General features: G+C 41.0%; 1 long non-coding RNA gene across 1 annotated transcript; it reads left to right on the top strand.

Moving 5' to 3' along the window:
• Positions 1–270: 270 nt before the first annotated feature.
• On the top strand, positions 271–12,448 carry LOC147148385 (uncharacterized). The gene is made up of 4 exons (XR_015086669.1): positions 271–403; positions 1,442–1,658; positions 3,127–3,390; positions 12,268–12,448. It is a non-coding gene; the product is annotated as an uncharacterized LOC147148385 (long non-coding RNA).
• The last annotated feature ends 347 nt before the right edge of the window (positions 12,449–12,795 follow it).

Raw genomic sequence — 12,795 nt, forward strand, 5'->3', positions numbered from 1 at the left:
TTCAAGTCCGTTTTTTGGGGGGTGGGTGGGTTTTTTTTGCTTGAAGACAAAAATCAACATTAATTCATCATTTTACAAAAAGGATATGAATGTGAAAAAAAATGTACAAAACCAAAAAAAAAACACTCAACAACTTGTTTTCGAGTGACACATCCTACACCATTTAACACTCTTCGGAACCTGTCGAGTCCGCGATTGGTCAAAGAGGGCGAGCTGGTTGTGACGTCATCTCGGAGCGGTTTGAGTGACAGTAGGCGAAGCGCGCAGGCTGGAGGAAAGGGAGAAGGTGGAGGAACGAGGATGGAAAGGACACTCTACCTGGGCCAGTGCGAGAAATAACATCCGTGTGGAAATTTCAAGTCGACTGTTGGTAAGGGACTTTACGGCCCGGGCTCACAAATAGGTAAGAGAATGTTTTTAAAGGAGATGATTTACGCCTCCATCACGTTTTACCTGCTTCACACCATGTGTCCTATTGCTATGGTGCATTCAGGGAACACATTATTGTACGCTCTGACTTTGTTAAAAAAAAACAAAAAAACGACAAAAACAAAAAACGTAGCCATTAATGACTATATATATAATAATGTTGTACTCAGTAATATTGCACGCTTGTATTATTTTGGCCTGTAACATTACGTTGTGAGTCCAACCCCATAGTTTTAGAAGTAGGCCAATGACATAAGTCTAATTAAAAGTGAAGATTGGGGGCTATTGAAAAACGTCGAGACAAAACGAAGTGAGTGCACGTCAAGTGTAGCAAATGGCGAGTTGGAAAGGACTGAGGCACGGTCACGGTCATCTGACGTCTCACGCCGTCGCCCGGTCGGCCCTTTCTTTCCATTTCTTTCCCTTTCTTTCTTTGCTTCTTGCTTTCATTCGTGTGTTATAACCTTGATGAGCACAACTTGAGTTTGAACACGTCCAAGAGATAGTTGACGTTCAAGAAATGCTACACACACACGCGGCCTCTTAAATTGCCTCACTATCAAAGATGTCCTGTAATCTCGTGGAAATGTACATTTTATCGCACGTCTCTTACGTAAGGTATCATTCAAGAACCGTTTGAATTACAATTTCTTCAATGACGCTACTTTACTGTATTAATTTGTGCTAAATAGGCCACATGGCAGGCGGTTTCGGCCCATCATTTATTTTTTGGCTTTAACCAGTGTACATTCTTTATAGATATTTTATAAACCTACTGTATATTTTTTTTATTAAAATAAAAGGGACTACAATATGATGAATGGTGACCTAGATAACGATTTTATATTTTACGAGCTATTACTACTCTCTTTAAAATGTAACAAAATATACTGAACAAAATATTAGGAAAAAATATATATGTTTCCGTTGTGTTGTTATGATTATTTTGTAAAATGCTGTAAATTGATTTTTACTCATTTTGGAAATAATGACAGATGTTTGCCCCCTCTAGATGCTAAGTGGAATCATGTATGGTTGCAACAATCAGATGGTTTGGGAGCCTGTTTCTGTCTTTGGTTATCTAGCTGTATGAGTGTTAAATACCTGTCATAAAGCTAGATAACCGAATGTAGGGATGACTTCCGTAATTAACGTCGAGAGAGAGAGAGCGAGAGAGAGAGAGAGAAAGAAAGCAAGAAAGAGATCAAAGGCTGGTCTATACCTGTAAGGTAAGAATTGTTTTTCATAAAGTGCTTCTTCATTGAAATTCTTTGCAGTTCAAAAATAATGCTATACGCTTTATGCACAAATATGAACAAGTAGACAGTATGTAAACTACTAATTTTGCTTACATCCTCAAGCACTCTTGTATACCACAGCACATAACAAAGTATACAATGTACTGTAAATGAAAATGACAGATGCTTGCAGCAGTAAAAAGAAACTAAAGACTGTGTAGTATGTGCATAATCAACATGAGAGTTTGCAATGCTATACTGTAATGTCAAAAAGTACTGCTGTACAGTGCAATGAAAAACAGAGTCAAGTGGAGAAATATAAATGGACCGGAATTGAAAAGTGCAGTGATGTATCTTATTTAATATTATGACTGTAATGATTAATGAAAATGTAAATATGGCAGATTGAATGACCACATCCTATTAATTCAAATCATATTAACATGTGCAGAGATATATTAATCTTTGGGAGTAATTGGATTTCACACAAGTTTGTTTTGAGGATGCACATCACCAAGACACTTATCAAATCAGTGATATAGACAGCTTGTTTTAAACAGTTTTTGATGCCGGGTTGAGCACAGGTCTCCTCTGCATCATGACTTTGTTGTTAAATAAGCAAACACACACGTTGGGCACATTGTTTGCTGCAGACTTCATAAATATTCATATCAAATGACTGAACACGGAATGAACTAGATTGGTGTGTAAGCTTGTCATAAAGTGCCAACGTGAATCTTTTCATTTGATTTAAATGTAAAACATCTAGGGCGCTTTGTTGACAGAGGAAAGAAAGGGGGAAACAAGTGCTTTGTGCTGGCATTAATGTCCCCAGGACCACTAATAATGCCGTGGAGTGGTGTAGCACCCTCTGCAGAACAGGGTTTAAAAAAACACTTGGCATTTGTGCTTAAAAGCTGTAACGAATCTTAAGAGTCTTTGAGATACATTGTAGCAGGCCTCAATGAGAGGGGCCTCCCCATCCTGTAGATGGGAGGTGAACTTTTCAACTTGCTCCTTGAGTGTGATGCAGTCCATATCCGTGTGAGCCACTAAAGACTGAAGAGCACCAGAGTGAGATGAGTTTGCATTCAGTGCGTTAACTACCTATTGCAGTGGAGCTCGCTGTCTAATTGCTTCGTTTCACTGCAGGATATTAGGTATGTGAAAAGGGCTGTGGTCCCAGCCTCTTCCTCTCATAGGTGTCTTTATTTATGGGATGCTCCAAGGCACCATTGTGTCGTCCTTTGAACCTCGACCACATGAATGATTCTTTGCCTTCGTTGTCGCTCGTGTGATGAGCAGCTGAATTATAAGCCCAGGTTTAGAGCAACGTTTAATCACCTATCTGAGAGTCAAGCATCCAAACGCGCATTGGTTCTCTTTGTGTAGCTTTCATCATAACCGACAATTCAATGCGGGCTACTTTTCTCAATCCTGATTGATGTTGTCGTTACAGAGTTTCAATTAGCGCCATTCGACTTGAAAAGATGGTGGAAGCATTGTTCGGCAAAAAGGAGGATGAGGTCGTCGCGCTTCCTCCGCCCTCTCCTCTTTTTTCCCAGAAGCGATGGGATGCCATCTGCACTGCCAGTGACAGACACTGTGCCCATGCCAGGAGGCAGACAAAGACCTTGGCCGATCTCGGATCCTGACTGCGGGCGGAGAAGCCATCTTGGGAGATCTTGCCGTGATATCTAAAATGGCTGGGCTGACGTACCAGGTGGGTTGCATCATCCTTTTTATGTAGGGTAACACTGTGTGTGTGTGTGTGTGTGTGTGTGTGTGTCTACTGACTGACATGAACGTGGATGAAGAAAAGATGAGTTCCTTATTTCTTCCCCAGTCACACACACCACACACACACACACATGGCCTCCCCCTTTTTCATCTGTCCTCCTCCTGCTAATTAGCAGTTAGTGGGTGAGGGGGGGTTTGGGGGGGTGTGGGTGGTGCTGGTAGGAAGGGGGCTGGGTAGCAAACAAAATTAATGAGCTGGCACTGGTTGAAGGAAAGCTGCCACCTTCTCATGTCACACTGTTCCTTTGCACACAGCATGCTGGACGCCATGTTGTCGTCCACCTGGCACATGGGATTGACTCACACGTTACATAGTAGCATTTGTGTATGTGTCTGTGTATATAATGTGTGTGTGTGTGTGTTTGTGTGTGTGTATAATGAGTCCTATTTTTATTTAAATAGTTTTATTTTGTCCCGCCAATTGATTCATTGATCTTGTTCAATTTCCAGCCATTTATTTTCATTAAATCGGCTGACTAATGATTCTCTATATTAAAAAAGTATTGCTACATGCTGTAGATAATTAAAAATTTGATATGTTCACAGACATACAACTTCTCCCAAAAGTCTCGCAAAATCAAACAGGAAACATCTGATGCCATCAAATATTAAAAAGTCCCTGCCACCTTACATACGCTCAGTCTCACGTACGCCTACACACACATACTCACACACATAGGAACCTAATTGTGGCATACATACATATATGCCACTGTCCTGTGAAAATTAAGAAAACTGATAAAAGTAGACAAGTATTTTTCACAGGATAGTGACGATATATTTAAAAAAAAAATATATATATATATATATATATATATATCTCAGGGGTGTAACGTACACGTGGGCATATTAATACGTTTCGGTATGGCATGTTCGGTTCGGTCCACTTGCGTTCGGTTCGGTCCACTTATTAGCAGTGCGAGTTACAGCGCTACTGACTGTTGCACGCGGGAGAGGAGAGTGGCGGCACAAAAGAGAGAGCCAGAAAAGAGCCAGGGCTCGAAGGTCCCCTTGTACACTGCGGTCTCCTGTTTGGGAACATTCTGTCTTTCCTGTTAAAATCGCCGATGCGGAAAGGTACGTGGAGGAGTCCCAAAGTTGTGTGCCGACTTTGCTACATGAGATCGGCGGCAGGTAGCACGTCTAACATGCACGGCATCAACCGAATGTGAATGTTTCTTAGATGAGGGAGCAAAAACGTCAAACTTAAACAGCGAGATTTAGCATATTGTAGCGTCTTCCAGGAACACGCCGTCAGACGTAGTTTAATTATCACGTTTTTATTAATCCAAGTACAACTGCTCGCGCTCTTCTCTCCCCGCTGCTCCACTCGCTTGCCATACGATGCATTCATGAACCTCGGAAGCATCACAACTCAGCAACACACAAATCCGACCACAACACAGATAACCCAATTCGTTACAATATGCTGTTGAACATTCAAAGATTTCAATGTCTAAAAAGTGTGTACAATTTCATAAAGGCTTTTTAAGGTTACTTTATTTTTTTCATTATAAAAAGAGTTTTAATATAGTTAGCAATAATTGCAACTGTTATTGTATGTACAGTATATTTTTTTTCATCACAAAAAGTGTATACATGTACTTTAATGACAACTTGTCTTTAATGTGAATACTTAGGTGTGTCATAGGCTGTTGCTGCTGAGTATTCAAAGATTTCAGTGTCTTAATTTACAAAATTAAGAGATCTTTATTGTTAGTGTATTTTTTATTCTGGTGTAATTCCTTAGAATATCACCCGAATGGTTCACTTTTATTTATTTTTTCAAAAAATGGTACCATTTACTTGTCATCTTTTCAAAATAAACATTTTTTTTTTAAATCTGTTTTTTTGTACCGAAAATATACCGAACCGAAGTTTCCAAAACCCGAACCGAAATGTGATCTAGCGTACCGTTACACCCCTTATATATATATATATATATATATATATATATATATATATATATATATATATATATATATATATATATATATATATATATGTATGTATCTATATGTATATGTGTGTGTATATATATATATATATATATATATATATATATATATATATATATATATATATATATATATATATGTATATATATATATGTGTGTGTATATATACATATATATATATATCACCACAAGAGCTGCATAAGATATTCAACTGTTTCAAGTTATCGTTGCTCAGTATTGATATCACTGTAGAAGGTATTCATCCATTCACCAATATGTTTATTAGTGTGGTTGCAGGTTGTCATGGTGTACTACTGTACAGCACGATGATGAGAGCTGCCCCTAATGTTCTGTTGACCTCGATTTGGTGTCATTAGGGTCAACATTTATGACAGCTCCCAGCTGTGATGCAGGGTTGTCCTACACCTGCGTTCATACACGTTATTAAACAAATACCTTTTTGACAGTGTCACAGTTGTGCATGATTAGTTTGCCCTGGTTGAATTTTGCGTTGGGTTCGTATTTTGGGCCGTGCTAATATTGTGACCGTCGCTAAGCTGCTCGGGCGTCTCTGCAGTGAGGAGCAGCGAGCGGGAACACGTGAGCATGTGTGTCCACCGCCAACATGCGCAGCTGCCGTGTTTGTGTGTTAATGAACAGCGTTGTGCGTTTTCACATTATCATTCAAGTCCGCTCGCTCTCGCTCACTGCCCTCTCAATAGCTGTTTAACGCCCCCCCCCCCCCCCCCCCCGAGCACCCCCCCACACACACACTGCTGACACCCCGCCACACCTGCCCCCCTCCAGAAAAGCTCGCTTTCCCACAATTGTGAGAGCTGGTGCCGCAGCGGGCCCGGCCTGGGGGGCAGGGTGGGAAAGGCCCTCCAGACTAGACACGAGCAGATGCCTGAGACATTAGACTGTCGTGCGGAGCACCGAGGTCGGGCGAGGCGCTGAGTTTTAATGTGTTTGCAAGTGTATGCGTGTTTGATATGTGCGCGTTGGGGAGGGGGGCAGCGCGGGCCCTGGAGTGCCACCTGACTGTTCATTAGTCTATTCAGCCCCCTCTGCATGTCTGGAAGGCATGGAGATGCGATGCTGTTTTTCTCTGTCAATTGAGCGGGATTCAACATGCATACGTGCACCACATGCACGCGCGCAGTCACTGACCTACACCTTGCCACTCTATCCTTGGCCTTTATCACAGGTGGAATGCAATTAGAAATCAGCCGCACATTCACAGTCTCAATCTGATTGTATGTCGCCTGCAAACCTTTCGACTTGAAATGGCACAAACATATTCGTGCCTGCGTGACCGGCCCAGTATCTCACTGATAATCATTCATAATGAACCACACATATGCAGATTTGTAGACTATTGTACGACACGTGTCTATTTTTTTTTCAATGTTTGCATTCATATATGGTGAAAATGCATTCTTCACTTGATTACTTAGGTGCAGAAGAGAAATCATGATCTAAAGGTCAAGTGTAAATCGTGCAGCTCGCTGTAGAAAACAAATTTGTGTGATGCAAATGTGTCAGTCGCTCATCTGAGCAACTTTAATTCAGGCAGCTCCAAATTGCACACCTTGAAAGACGCCCTGCTTTGTGAACCACGCATTTTTATTGGGAAAAAATGGTTTAGTATAATTGGGTTAACAAACAAACAGACAAGAATGAAACATGAGCCCTCAGTGGTGGTAACACAGATCAAGATGGGGTGGCAATGATTGAAGACGAATATGAAATGCTATCAGTAGCTCTGTTGCAGAGCCACGGTGCGACCTCTTCTCCTCAAGGAGAGGAACTTATTCCTATCGAAACTTACTACCAAATACTATCGATATTTTTCTCTTTTGTTTTTTTAGGCGGATGTGTCTTGAAGTTGGTCATGCACTCAATAATTTAGGTGCCTGGTGATTTAACATAAGCATCTGTGTTTAATCTCTCAAAACAAAGAGTGTTTTCAATCAAGATTATCCATCTGGCCAGGAAAGAGGATTTAGGACATCAATGTGTGGAATTCTCTACACCATGTGCATTCAAATACTGACAGTTTCTATTCTCTAGTGCTATATATATATCGGTTCGGTATATTTTCGGTATATTAACAGATTTCATTTTTTGAATACTAGAGGATAGAGGATTTAGGACATCAATGTGTGGAATTCTCTACACCATGTGCATTCAAATACTGACAGTTTCTATTCTCTAGTGCATTAAAATTAATTTACATGCAGCTTGTGGCAGAACTAACTTAATGTGAGTGTATTTATGTATATATATATATATATATATATATATATATATATATTAGGGGTGTAACGGTATGCTAAATCACATTTCGGTTTGTTTTTTGGAAACTTCGGTTCGGTATATTTTCGGTATATTAACAGATTTCTTTTTTTAAAAATATGTTTATTTTGAAAAGATGACAAGTAAACGGTACATTTTTTAGAAAAAAATTTATAAAAGCATATTGTAACGAATTGGGTTATCTGTGTTGTGGTCGGATTTGTGTGTTGCTGAGTTGTGATGTTTCCGAGGTTCATGAATGCATCGTACGGCTAGCGAGTGGACTGGAGCAGTGGAGAAAGAAGAGCGCGAGCAGTTGTACTTGGATTAATAAAGACGTGATATTAAACTACGTCTGACGGTGTGTTCCTGGAAAACGCTACAATATGATGAATCTCGCTATTTAATTTTGACGTTTTGGGCTAAAAAGACTGCTTGCTCCCTCGTCTAAGAAACATTCACAGTCGGATGATGCCGTGCATGTTAGACGTGCTACCTGCCGCCGATTTCATGTAGCAATGTCGGCACACAACTTTCGGACTCTTCCACGCGCCTTTCCCCATCGGCGATTTTAACAGGAAAGACAGAATGTTCCCAAACAGGAGACCGCAGAGTATGCGGGGACCTTCGAGCGCTGGCTCTTTTCTGGCTCTCTTTTGTGCCGCCAGTCTCCTCTCCTCTCCTCTGTTTTGCTGAATTGTGATTTTTCCGAGGCTCATGAATGCATCGTACGGCTAAGTGAGAAGAGCAGCGGAGAACGAAGGAGAGAGCTGTTGTACTTTGTTTTCGGCTAAAAATACTGCGTGCTACCTCGTCTAAGAAACATTCAAAGTCGGATGATGTTGTTTTAAGTGTTATTATGTTAGAGGTCGGGACACAACTTGGGGACTTATACACGTACCTTTCCCCATTAGCCATTTTAACAGGACAGCCAGAATGTTCCCAAAAGGAGACCGCAGTATACGGGGGGACCTTCGAGATCTGGCTTGTTTGCGTATTCGTTTGCTACTCTTTAGTGCCACCGCCCTCCTCTCCTGCGTGCAGCAGTCAATAGCGCCCTTGCGTAAGCTCGCGCTAATAAGTGGACCGAACCGAACATGCCGTACCGAAACGTATTAATACACCCACGTGTACTTTACACCCCTAATAGTGACTACGTTTACATGCAGTCAATGCAGTCGGGTTAAGGTGAAAACAGAGTTGCTCCGGCATTTGAATAACCCACTATGTACGGCGACACACGGCGTCATGACTCAAATTGACGTCATTTCCGCTTGTTACTTTCAATAAAACACTTGATATTCATGCCACTCACCACAGGAATGAAGCAGGTCGTTTCCTCCTCGCTCCAAAAGTCTGCTTTTGTGTTGCGTCTCTTGAGCTTCTTTACCTCTGCTTGTGTATTTGCAATGGGTTTCGCGTAGGGGTGGGCGATATGACGATATTAGATTGTTAAGCGGTTAGCGTGTTGACGATCTCATAAAGCCGAAAGATCGTTTGATCGTCTACGTGGCACATTCTAAAGAGTTAGCTCTATGGCGACGCAAAGCCGCTGACGCGTATACCCGACCAAACAATCACAGCACGCACAGTGCACCGTACGTGACACTCCCCGCCTCCCTGTTTGTTTGTAGAGCGAGGAGCTATAGCGGAAAGTCACCACGAAGCAGAAAGCAAACGGAGATCAGACATGGTAGCCGGAGGCAGCCGCTAGCTCCAAGCTAACGCAACCCGCGGTAACACAGCCATTTAACAAGAGCACTTCATATGAAAAAAACAAGCAAACAGTGTAAAGAAGTAACTGAGGCAGTGACGTAGTACCTTGTTGAAGACATGATTCCCATTAAAACAGTGGCAAACGAGGACTTTAAACGACTAGACCTGTGTTACCAGCTGTTTTTATGTTTACATTGTTACCTTTTATGTTTACATTCACTGTACATTTTGATAAAAATTTGTCACGATTCAAATTGAAACCAGTTCAGAAAGCTTAGCTGACTTAAAATGTCATTTTTTTTTCTTGTAGAGTTTTATACACATTTTAAAAATGTCAGAAATGGAAAATGGTCAGAAATGTGCAAATTAGTCTTAAAAAAAACGATGTAAAAAAAAATCATGATAAAATCGTGAACGTGATTTTATTTTTTAAAAATCGTGATCTGATATTTTGGCCAGATCGCCCACCCCTAGTTTCACGCCAAACAACGCACTTCCGCATACAAGCACTTCCTGTACTACAAAGACCAGCATTTCTTGTGGTTGAGCACGTCCAGAGTTTCTCGTGTCTCGTGTCTCTTTGGGCGCCGGCAGTATCTTTGCCTCCTCCTTCTCCATCCGCTTCTCAGCAGTAATGCTGAGTACAGCATCTTATGCTTTTTACTTTAATGTATTTTCCTTTTTTTCATACAAAGTCAATTTCGACTTTAAGGGTGAAATCCGACATACGTGGAAATACGTGTTACATCGCCAGTGTAGGAACGGAACCCGTTTGTAAAATGAGGACTCCCTGTATATATATTGTGTGTGAAGTACAGTGACATTTAAAGCGCTGGAAAAACGGTCATATCACTAACTAAGACATATGACAAAATATTGGACATCATTTTATTGCATGTGTTCCTTATTGACATGAGGATAAGCACACTAGTTTGTAGAAAGAAGAGTCATTCGTTTGCCCACGTAAAGAAAATACTCTTTTCGTTCTGCTTTTTATGTTCCGCCAAGGTCCTCTTGGGGCTCTAGCTCATCTTTGGATCTCTCACGGCGCTATGAATGTTTCACACGCTGTAATATTTAATGCTCAGCTCACGGGCGGAACCCGAGAGTGTGCGATGCCTTGCCATGTGGGTCAAGCGAGGCTCACACGGGCTCTTTTAATGCGACTTGGACTAATCTGGCGCAAAGCTCAACGTTAAGAGGGATGGCGAGACGCTTTCTCGGATTATGAGGAATCCCTGAGTGAAGGTCCTGCAGCGCAGGAGAATTAGGTGACTGTGCCTTTAATACATCTTTGTAATCATTCTTTACAGTGTGACGAGTATTGGCTGCGCCCTTGCTCAGAACGGGATCATTTATCAGTTTGACTCAAAAGTTCTCCTGTGTTATAAATTCAAGTTCATGGGTGCGGCCGGCGAGTGCGAGACGAGACGGAGGTGGTCCCTGCCTGCGTGTTGGGGGTTACATAGCCTTTGACCTCCGCTGCCGTTGCCATGGGGAAGAGGCCGGCAGGCGCAGTAATGTACCAATGAAAAGGCCGAACTGTCACTGCTCTGCAGCTCACACACACTCATACACACATGCACCCAACTTCCATTCACATTCTCTCGCTATATGTCAGCTGGAAGAAAGACGTTTATGTTTGTTATAATTCATCTAAGCTGCAAGCGCATTCATGTGAACACATTCTTTATGTGTAATTGTGAGCTTGCTAGGCACTAAATACACCACTTGTCAGATGCATGGTGCACCTTCTTATTTCAAACAAGAATACTCCTAGAGTCAGCAGGAGTGATGGACATTTTGCTGGGACAGTAAAGGGTAAAGGCTCTTTGAACAAAACCTCCAATGTAGACCTATGATGGAGTAAGAACCAGAATTGAATAGTTTGAAATGAGTAAAAAAAAACAAAAAAAACAAGATGTGATTCAAGTGTAGACTTTGACAAAACTATGACATGAATCCACACTGCATTTGGTGCAAAATGTCTCCATTTTCAAGGACATGGATGGAGCGACATGTTTATTACTGCCCTGCGTGTGACACACCAGTGTCATTTCATCCAAGTTTTATAAATGATGGCAATACAAGGATGTCACTTTTCCCCAAATGTGAAAATGGAGGCAATCTGAAGAAATTGGTCGTGCGATAAATTTCTTTCGTGTAACTTCTTGAAAGACAGCTCGACATCGTTCAAGTCCATTGTGGTGATGAATGTTTTTTTTTTTGTATGCATTTTATTACTTCGGAGAAATTGTCAAGCCGGCTGATTGGAATAAGTGCACGTCTCCATGCCCCCTCCGTAAATATGTGAAAGTGTGGCCTCATTTAAGGTTGCATTCATTCAGAGGAGGGGGTGCTCACGAATAAAGCAGTGTGTGTATTTGCATATGCTGCATGCTGTCTGCAGAAAATAAAAGGAGCGGGCGAAAAAAGATATCAGAGGTGGACAAAGAACAAGGACAAATCCTTCATTGCAGGATTGGTGGGAGAAAAGGCTCATGTGAATTGGGGAGTGGGTGAAAATTGACAGAGAAAGAGTTGGACCTGGTTCCCCGTGGGGATAAAAGCCTCGAGATCCCTCCATGATAGAGCCGGAAAATGGGAGAGAACAACATGGAAAAACATGTAGATGCAGAGGCTTAAAAATACAATCAAATAAAGGACTTTAAACTCGTCTCTGCTGATGTTTCATATTGACTCTCATGCACCCTTTTCAGCAATGTTGCTTAATTGAATAATTTAAACAGGGCGATGCACTTGTTTTGAAATGTTTTTGTTTTCTTTAAAAAAAAAAAAAAGTAATTTCTGTTATATTGTCTGTGCAGGGTCGAAAAGATGAAGATGACAAGCTGTGGAACAACTCCAGATGGTGTACATTTTGGACCAAAGTCATCACACCATTTTTTTTTTTCAAAGATATCGTTTTTTTATTTTTTCTATTACATTTTTACTGCACTTCCGAGTGTTCATCTTAAAATCTGCAAATAAAAAAGAACGCAAAACATGTGTACATGTGTTTTCAATGTGATTTGTAAGGACCATTACAATATAAATGGATAAAACGTTTTAGTTTAATTACAATAAAGATGAATACTTTTCTATGACGTAAAAACATAAAATGAAATAAAAGCACAAGAATACGGTCTTAATTTAGAGAACAGTAACCTATTTTATTTTAGTGGCTAATGTTGCACAAGGAATGCGCTGTGATTTCATGTTGATACCGAAAATATATTTTTGAAAGCATCCGAAATAAGTGTTAAGTGAATATAGGGCACATGTCATTGCGTCTGTGGGACTGAAAGGTATACAACACTGTTTTATGTTTTATGTTTTCTTGAGGCTGGCCTGAG

Source organism: Filicampus tigris, chromosome 4 (assembly GCF_054856515.1).
Source record: "Filicampus tigris isolate MCC_2025a chromosome 4, RoL_Ftig_1.0, whole genome shotgun sequence".
NCBI lineage: Eukaryota > Metazoa > Chordata > Actinopteri > Syngnathiformes > Syngnathidae > Filicampus > Filicampus tigris.